Source organism: Callithrix jacchus, chromosome 2 (genome assembly GCF_049354715.1).
Source record: "Callithrix jacchus isolate 240 chromosome 2, calJac240_pri, whole genome shotgun sequence".
NCBI lineage: Eukaryota > Metazoa > Chordata > Mammalia > Primates > Cebidae > Callithrix > Callithrix jacchus.
This window is the reverse complement of record NC_133503.1, coordinates 118868859-118878384: the sequence shown is the minus strand read 5'-3', so window position 1 is coordinate 118878384 and position 9526 is coordinate 118868859. Positions and strand designations below refer to the sequence as shown.

At 35.2% G+C, this 9526-nt stretch overlaps 1 long non-coding RNA gene and 1 pseudogene across 1 annotated transcript; one reads left to right on the top strand and one right to left on the bottom strand.

Annotated features, from left to right (window-relative positions):
- Positions 1-345: 345 nt before the first annotated feature.
- LOC100395538 (poly(rC)-binding protein 2 pseudogene) lies at positions 346-2968 on the bottom strand (annotated as a pseudogene).
- Positions 2969-2993: 25 nt separating this feature from the next.
- Positions 2994-9255, top strand: LOC144581580 (uncharacterized). The gene is made up of 2 exons (XR_013532581.1): positions 2994-3140; positions 6647-9255. It is a non-coding gene; the product is annotated as an uncharacterized LOC144581580 (long non-coding RNA).
- The last annotated feature ends 271 nt before the right edge of the window (positions 9256-9526 follow it).

Sequence of the window (9526 nt, the reverse complement as noted above, 5' to 3'; positions counted from 1 at the left end):
TGTTGGAGAGCTGTTTTCAGTAACATAGTGCCAAGAAATGTTGTTATAAACACATGGAGTCATGGAACTATGTATACAACATCCTCAGCACAGGAGCCATTTATTTTTCTGTCTGTTGTTCTGTCTATACTTAGCCTCTCTCTCTTACTCTGGCTAAATTAACTTGCTCATTTTTAAAAGGAATTTAAAACTTTAATTAAAAAATCATGAGTGGATAATAAAATATAGAAGCCGAAAATTTACCAACTATTTAAAACCTGGAATCACTAACTGTTCAGAAACTACACAGATGGATTATGAATGGTGGTGAACAGCAAAAGGAATTATGGATGAATCTACTTTATTTTAGTTGCTCCTCATGTCACCTGTCTCAGAGAAAAGCCTGATATGTATTAGACATTGAACCAGACTAATGCTGACAGCAGATTCAGTGATTGTAACCCACCTATCAGTAGATCCTTCCACTGGGTTCAAAATTTTGATCTGCACCCCAGACTTCTGAGGGATCACCTTGATTTTGGTGTCTTGATGCCCAATTATTCAGCCAATCAAATCATTTGTAATGGTGAGTTCATGAGAAGTAGTTGGAGCAGATGCATCCAAACCTGCACTGAATCCAGTGTCACCATGAGTCATGGGAAAAATAAACCTGTTGCATTGCTCACTAGTGCAGCTTGGTCAACTCTAGAGATGATCCCTCTGGATAAACATTGAAGCACATGGCTGGGATGGTTTGGGGAAAGCTTGCACTGTTGCTGCTTGTGATGTGCTTGTCCTCACCACCTGCAAAGATGACCAGAGAACTCAATGGCTTGGCCTGGTAAAGGATAGTCACACCCTTCTGGGAATACTAGGAGATTCTCCAGCATGACTACACATATCTGTTTGACACACTCAGTGATGGATTGCAGACTGTTAGCAAGAGTACTGGCATACTCAGTTGAGTTGGGAGAATATCTTCTGTCATTTGGACCTGAGCCTGTATACTCTCATATATTTTGCAACCACCTTTTCCAATAAGAGAGCCACACTGACTAGGATGACCAAGGGTCTACTGGCAGCTGTGATATTGGTCACAGAGCTGCTGGTGTCCTCTTCCCATTTGTCAATTAACATAGTAAGACTTTGAAGATGGCATTAGTGGGTCCAGCTGAAGTGATAATTCTCTCAGGACAAATTTCTAATTTCTTTATTAAAAAAAATCCACTTGCAATGTTGGGGGCATTACTCTATGTGACTCTAGATAGTATAAGTGATTTTAACATAAATCATCTATGTTATTAGGTATTACTTAACTGTGACTGCATGCATCACAGTGCTGTGTTTACCTGATAGTGGTGCCTTCTGAATTTTGTTTATTTATTTTTTTGAGACAGAGTTTCACTCTTGTTTTCCAGGCTGGAGTGCAATGGCGCGATCTTGGCTCACTGCAACCTCCGCCTCCTGGGTTCAGGCAATTCTCCTCCCTCAGCCTCCTGAGTAGCTGGGACTACAGGCACGCACCACCATGCCCAGCTAATTTTTTGTATCTTTAGTAGAGACAGGGTTTCATTATGTTGACCAGGATGGTCTCGATCTCTTGACCTCGTGATCCACCCGCCTCGGCCTCCCAAAGTGCTGGGATTATAGGCATGAGCCATCACGTCCGGCTGCCTTCTGAATTTTAAAGGTTGGTCCTAAATGTGTTCTCCAATTTAGATAATTCCTTTACTCAGCAGATTTATATCATACTGAAGTCAACAAGTGTATGTAAATCCTGCTGATAAAAGTCAATACTTACCAAACATTTATTACTGATTCTAGTTAAAAGGTTATGCTCATGGTTTTGTTGTTGTTGTTGTTGTTTTCTTGGAGGCAGAGTCTTACTCTGTCACCCAGGCTGGAGTGCAATGGTGCAATCTCAGTTCACTGCAAACTTCACCTCCTGGGTTCAAACAATTCTTCTGTCTTAGCCTCCTGAGTAGCTGGGATTACAAGTGCATGCCATCATGCCTAGCTAATTTTTTATTTTTAGTAGAGATGGGGCTTCAGCATGTTAGCTAGGCTGGTCTTGAACTCCTGACCTCTGGTGATCCACCCGCCTCGGCCTCCCAAAATGCTGGGATTATAGATGTGAGCCACCACACCTGGCCTAGTGTTTGTTTTGACGTTTATTATTTGTCACTTATTCATCTTGATTATGCTATTTTTTATCCCAATATTTGGCATATCAGTTTCTAACACAGTCTCAATATGTAACCTCTTTAAAAATATATAGATGTAGGCTGGGCATGATGGCTCACTCCATGATCCCAGCAATTTGGGAGGCTGAGGTGGGCAGATCACTTGAGGCCAGGAGTTCAAGACCAGTCTGGCCAACATGATGAAACTCTGTCTCTACTAAAAAAATACAAAAATTAGCTGGGTGTGGTGGCCGGCGCCTGTAATCCCAGCTACTCTGGAGGCTGAGGCAGAAGAATCGCTTGAACCCAAGAGGCAGAGGTTGTAGCTAGTTGAGATCATGCCACTGCACTCCAATTTGGGCAAAAGAGCAAGACTCTGTCTCAAAAATATATACATATATATATGTGTACACACACACATACACACACACACACACACACACACACACACAGAGATGTAGAGAACCCTGTCCCAGAGAAAATTTTAAAAATAAAATTATAAAAATAGGACAAATGTTAAAAGTGAATTCCAAATTCAACTACTATCAGGATTTTAATGTTACCCACTCTGGTTATTTAAAATAATTTAAAATGTATACTTATAATAAACACATCCATATTATGTTGCATCAATAAATATTTTAAGTATTATAATTGTCTTCATTCTTTAACAGTAATTACAATTAATATTCTAAAAACAGTCATAAATTTTATCTAGTGGCTCAGTGATAATGTACTAGAACCTTCTCCCACTACTAGACACTGGGATGCTTCAAATTGTTTATAGTGTAATGCTGCACCTTCATATGTTTAACTTTTTCAATATTTTGGCTGATTTCATTAGGCTAGATTCCAAGGATTGGGGATACCTTTGACAAGGTATTTGTCAAATTGCTTTCTAGAAGAATTATACTCATGTATGCTGTCATCAAGAATGAATGGGATACTAAGTTCACTGCACTTTCACCAGAATGTTAGGTATTTATTTACTTATTTGTTTTTGTAGTTCCATATGTCAACCGGCACTTGCTTTAATCTATGTTTTCTGGTACAGGGAAGTTCTTACATTTTCAAATATGTATTTGATAATTCTGTTTTCTTTAAATGTCAATTATCTGTTTAAAATCTTATCCATTTATCTGTCATATTATTAGTGACTTTTGCATCAGGATTTTAATGTTCCACATGCATAAAAATAGAATGAAGTTATTAAACTAATGCTACATTTTTTGGAAAATTTCTCAGTTTAGCTTTTTAATTTTTTATATTCACATTTTTAAATGTTATGGTAGCATTCACTGATTCTTTCCTTTGTGCATTCTTTACATAGTCAAAGCACTGAAAATCATTTCTTATCAGAGGTTTGATAAATATTCAATATAATTTTATTTTTTCTTTGAATTAATTTTCAGCCAAATTTACTTTTCAACACATCTGGAATTTGTTTCACAGTATGATGTGAGGTGAATATGTTTGAATTTTAAGTAATTTACTATGCTGTGACTCAGCTGCCTTATTTGCCCTACAAGTTGCCAAATGTCCACTGAAAGAAGAATGTTCTTATATTTTGTGTTCATTAACATAATATTGGTTATTTTATTAAGCATGCCAGAAATTTTTACTGAGAGACCTATGCCTCACTTCCTTTGTTTTCAAAAGTTGAATGATCAGAAGGATATAATTTAATAAAATACTATTTTGTGTATTTGATGATACCCTATTTATTACAAGAGTATGCCTTAACAAACTACTGCATGCACTTTTGCATTTTCAGAAGTATTTTAGCCTACAATTGTTAATATGTGTCCTTTTTAATGTTCTAGGTGAACTTCGATATAAAAACTTGAGTTTGTCCCAACTTGAAGTATGTCCCAGTGATTTTATACAAAGTTTAATCTTTTGAGTCTCTATAGACAATAGGGATAATATAACCTACATTATGAGACAATGGTAATAATTAAATGAAAAAAATATGTAAAATAATCATAAGATGGCCTGAAAAAGAAGAGAACTTACAGATGCATTATTTTCTTTTCATTTTTATATGTATAAGCTACTGGTCATCTGAACTGGTAAAAGAGAACAAACACTCCTGATAAAAAGCACATGGACAATTTTTGACTTTGAAATATGTCTCCTTTAAATTTTGAATATAGTTATTTCTGATCTTCAGGGAATTTAAACAACATAATGAAATTATAAAGTTAATACCTAATTCTAGGCTCTTTTAATTTTTTTGTGTGTGTTCAACTACATGCTAAGAAAAGATAACTCATTTTAAAACTTCCCTAAGGCAGAAATAATGGTACGTGCTTAAACTTCAAAGGGTTTGCCTAGTCAGACGAGGACTGTATGCTGGGTAAAAGTAAATAGATAGGAAAGAGACCAATAAGAACAGTAATTAAATAAAGTATGTAGCTCAAATATCTAATTATGATATTTGCCTTAAAAAATCTACCTGGGATTTCTGTTTAGTTATCTATTAATATGATTTTAGAGACATGAGAAAGACTCCTGTGACAATCTATCCAGCTTACCACCCATAAAATCTGACACATATACTTGTATTATAACATGTCTCACTGTGTCCAGTGATCTTTTTACCAACCTGTAGCCTGTTAAACAGGACTTTATGGAGGCAGAGGACAGGTCTTGTACTTCCTTGCACTGATCCTTATGATCATTAGGATTCTCTATAAGTGTTTTATGTGAAAAATTAAGTATACCTATATTTAGAGCTTTTGTGCCATTGTGCATGAGATTATAATTATTGTTGTCTAAAACTTTATGTGATTGTAGGATCTTGGATAAGGATTTCTCAGGTTGGGGCTTCGGGGAGGACAAGAACATAAGACACTAGATACTTAAACAATAATGCTGCAAATAAGATGATTTAGCTCAATTCTTTAAAAAGCAGAGCCTGAGGTAAGGATTAAGATGCTATTATTTTATTTAGAAGATGCAAGCCCACTGTAATGAAAATGAAAAACAGAAGCAAAGCAAGGAAGTTGCAGATAAATTTAATGCCTTATGTTACAACACTGGTCACCATTGCATGATGAGTCACTAAGATACTGCCAGTTGGATAGTGCATGTGTTCACTCAACACATAGAACTTGTTCGGAAATGTGATAAGAATGAATCATTCCTAGGAGAGGGAAAGGAGGAGAAATGTGTCTTCCCAGCTTTCTCCCATCTCACGTTACCCATTGGTCAAATCTTATGACGAATGTTTTATCCCTATACTGACAGCTTATATAATCTGGCTTGTCGGTACCATTCAGAAAGTAAGACCCTTTGTATTATGGATTATTGCATCCAACTCCAAAGGTAAACCAGTGACCTAATATGAATACACACCTGACCAGGAGAGAAAAAACAAAGGTGGTCAGGAGAACGTGAGAAAGCACATAAAGTTTGTTTCCTAAAACATAAGAGATGTGGAGATTAAGGAAGTTGGGAGCATTGAAAACTGCAGTTGCAGGGTGATAAAAGTGATACTCTTTTGCTGTATTGGTCAGGTCAGAGGTTGCTATGCAAAACAAATGCACCCCAAATTACAGTGGTTTAAATCACAGAGAGTTTATTTATTGCTTATGTCTCAGTTAAGCATGGGTTGAGGGGACTCACATTCCTTTGACTTAGTGACTCTGCCATTTCTAGGATTCCTAGGATCCAAAATGCCTCCTCTGCATCTGGCTGATAGGTCAGGGAAAATAATGAGAGCATGAGGCGGGGGCTGCCTTGGGAATTTTTATCTGCCTTATTTGTGAAACATCACACAGCCCCACCTAACGGCAGGGGAGAGTGAGGAATATAGTCCGCTGGTATGCCAAGAAGGAAGAAAGGAGGGCTTGTGAACAGTTAGTAGTTTGTGTCAGATATCCTAACCATGTTATGTTAAGTTTTTGCTATGTGAGAGTATTTCATAGTAGTGATAAACTTTGATCTTTAATCTATGTAAGTATTGCAGTAAAAACTCATTTTAATCAGATGCCACTGTTTTGCACTCTGCATCAAATTTTTCATGTTTTAAAAAAGTTTTCCTGTAACATCACCATCTTGCTTCTGCTTTTTCAGGAAAAGAAACAACTTGAGAATCAATTCTACTCTAGCTTCCAAGGCAAACATTAACCTTAGTTAGATTATTTATATGACAATCTGTGGAGGTACTTACTGCATCAGCTCTCCAGACTCACAGAAGCTGGGCTTCCCAAATGAAATTACTGCTTTCCAATGCCTGGATTCATAATCCTTGCAAGATAATTTAGCAAACTTTATATAAGCTGTACCCTATGAGACTTTTCACAGTCACTGCACTCTTTGATAATTTCGTCCCTAACTTTTCTCTCAATGAAAAGGCAATTTACTGACTTTCACCAAGAAAATTACCTTTCTTATCCTCTGTCATTGCCTGTAAAAGACAGCTGGAAGCAAAATGGTGAGGCAATTAATAATGTTCTCCTTAATTTCTCTCTTCACAGAATCCTGGTACAACAACTGCCTGTAAACACTTGCCAAGTCTGCGATCAAGCTACTAATTTAAGTAGTCACAATAGGAGGTGTCTTCACTATAAAAAGTATAAAAGTTTTGAGTATATTTACTGTGAGAATGCTTTGCAAAGACTTCACTAAAAAGTATTTCACATTGTAATAGTCTTGGAGCATGAGTCACCAGGCAATAATCAAACTGTCTTTTTGAATCAGAATGAAGACCATCAATTTCAGGTTAGTTATGTCATGAATGGAATGAGGGAGAGATACCATAGCCCTCTTTTCAGAGACAATCAGTATGATAAGTTCCTGATACCTCTGGGACACTGTAATCCTTGGCATGGGTTACATCCATGTTCTCAAAAAGGAGTTCGCATTATTTTTGCAGAATGTACATATGGGTCTTATATTAAAGTCTGTTCTACTGTGGAGATACATCCTGAAGTTCAGCATAAATACACTGATTTTCAAAAACCTAGGAATTATCCTGCCTACACTTTTTATTACCTGGAAATATTATTTCAAATAATTGGATCTTGGTTTCCTCATTTGTAAAATGAGGAATATTGTTTTTTACCCCATAAGGATATTAAAAAGATTAAATAAGATAACATATGTGAGAATGATGACCCGAGTGTCTGGCATAGATATTTTGCCATAAAAGTATTGAAATGATATTGAAGTTTGCTATTGTTGATGCTGATTGACTGCCTATTTAACTGCATTTGTTCTCTCTGGTCTTCTCTGGGATTGCCATCAAGAGTTTTAAAATTGATCCTTGGTCTGAACAGAGGGACAGAAATTCATATTCCTGATCTGAACTTGTAGACATAGGATAGATCCAAGTTTTTGAAGATGTTCCCATCTCTAAATGACTTCTTTCCTAATTGTGTTTGCGTATTATATTCTGATCTCCTGATCCTGTTCCTCACTGTGGCTGCTAAATTCTAAAATCTCTAATATTGGAATCCTCCCTTATCTGCACAGGATATATTCCAAAACCCTCAGTGGATGCCTGAAGCTGTACCAAACCCTATACATACTATAATTTTTCCTGTATATGTGTACCTAAGATAAAGTTTAATTTATAAATAAGAAACAGTAAGAGGTTAACATAGTAACTCATAATAAAATAAAACAATTATAACAACATATTGCAATAAAAATTTGTTAATGCGGTCTCTCTCTCTCTCTCTCTCTTAAAATACTTCAGTGTTTTTGGACTGTGGTTGACTGTGGGTAACTGAAACCACAGAAAGTAAAATCATGGATAAGTTGGGAATGCTGTATAACTGATTCTTCAAATTCTCTAAACCCCTGTTTGAATCTCACTAGGAAATTTAAAAACAACTTTCCTTGCAAAAATGAAAGCACAACTAATAATGAAGCCAAAATAAAATAAAGGGTATGCAGCCCAGTCCTGAGCTATAGATAAGCAAGGCATCTAATTTTAATCTGATGTGAAATGATACTGGCCCATAAAGATCCTCTTATGGATATTTTATTGATCACTTTGAAACTAGTGTTCTTGCTGCTTATTTTTCCTCTTGATGAGTAAAGAAGCAAAAATAATCACATGCTATGGCTTTGTGAGGAACTTTAAGGGAAAGTAAAACATGAGTTCTTCTCATTCTTTCCTTCTAGGTTCTAATTCTTTTCACATTTAACTGGGGAATCAGTGAAATTCTGCCCTTTTCACTCTACATAAATGTAGGATACGTGGTGAAAACAGAACACCATGATGAGAGACTCCAGACCTAGTTTATTTAATTAGCGTTTTCTCTTTGGCAAAGCCTTAAATCTCTGTTTCCCAGTTTTCTCACTTATTAAATGGAGTAAGTAATAGCTTCCTTACATATCTGGGATATTTGAGAATTAGATAAAATGATGAACGTCAGAATTCTTTCGTAAAAAGCAAAATGTTATTTTTAAACAAATATAAAATGTTGCAAATAAGTGATACTCTCCCCCTCTCTTTTATACTAATGCTAACATATTCAATTATAAATATCAGCATAACTTAATTTTATAAAACTTAATATAAAAAAGTCTTATGGAAAATGCACATTATTTTTTCTCACTGTATTCGTCCATGACACTTGTCAAATTATCATCTCGGTACAACTTTAACTTATTAACCAGGTACATTGTAATTCTTCGTCAATGTGCTTACTGTGGAAATTTACTTGGAGCAATTTGATAAAGAGCTGTGTTAATTCAATTATTGAATTTCATGCTTTATATTTAAAGTCTATAAACAAAAATTACAAAAAAGTACTTAAGTTATTACATTACTTTAATGCTTTGAATAGCATTTATACTTGAGATTGGTAGGCAGCATATTTAAGTGATGTGCTCATGAAAGTGAAATATTTAAAACAGCTTATGAAAATCTCCCATCTGGCAGTTACAATTGATCAGAAATCTACTCTTCAGCATTATTTTGGAAATAGCATGCTTTTTTAATTAAAGCTGTTCATTCGATTTATTAATGTAAGTGAAACCTCCCATCTGATCAGGTTTAACTTGAGAAAGTGGTTTTCTAAAACCCCTTTTATGAATTGAATGATACAATTTTCAATAAAGAATAGTTATAAAAGATGTCAGACATTTATTTGCTATTAATCTTTTTTGTACTTAATTTCATAATTGAACTATGAACATGCTTGCTTAAAAATATTTGATGAATTCATGGTCTTAATTCTTTTATTATTATAAATCTAAGTGAGGTACAAAAGCTCTAAAATAAAAATATTTAATAGATCATGTTAAGGGATGCTTAATGTTAGTTAAGTTAAATTCAGTTTTAATGGACAAGATATAAGCAGATTATTAAGGTTAAAATTTCTCACAGCGAGAAATAAAAGCAA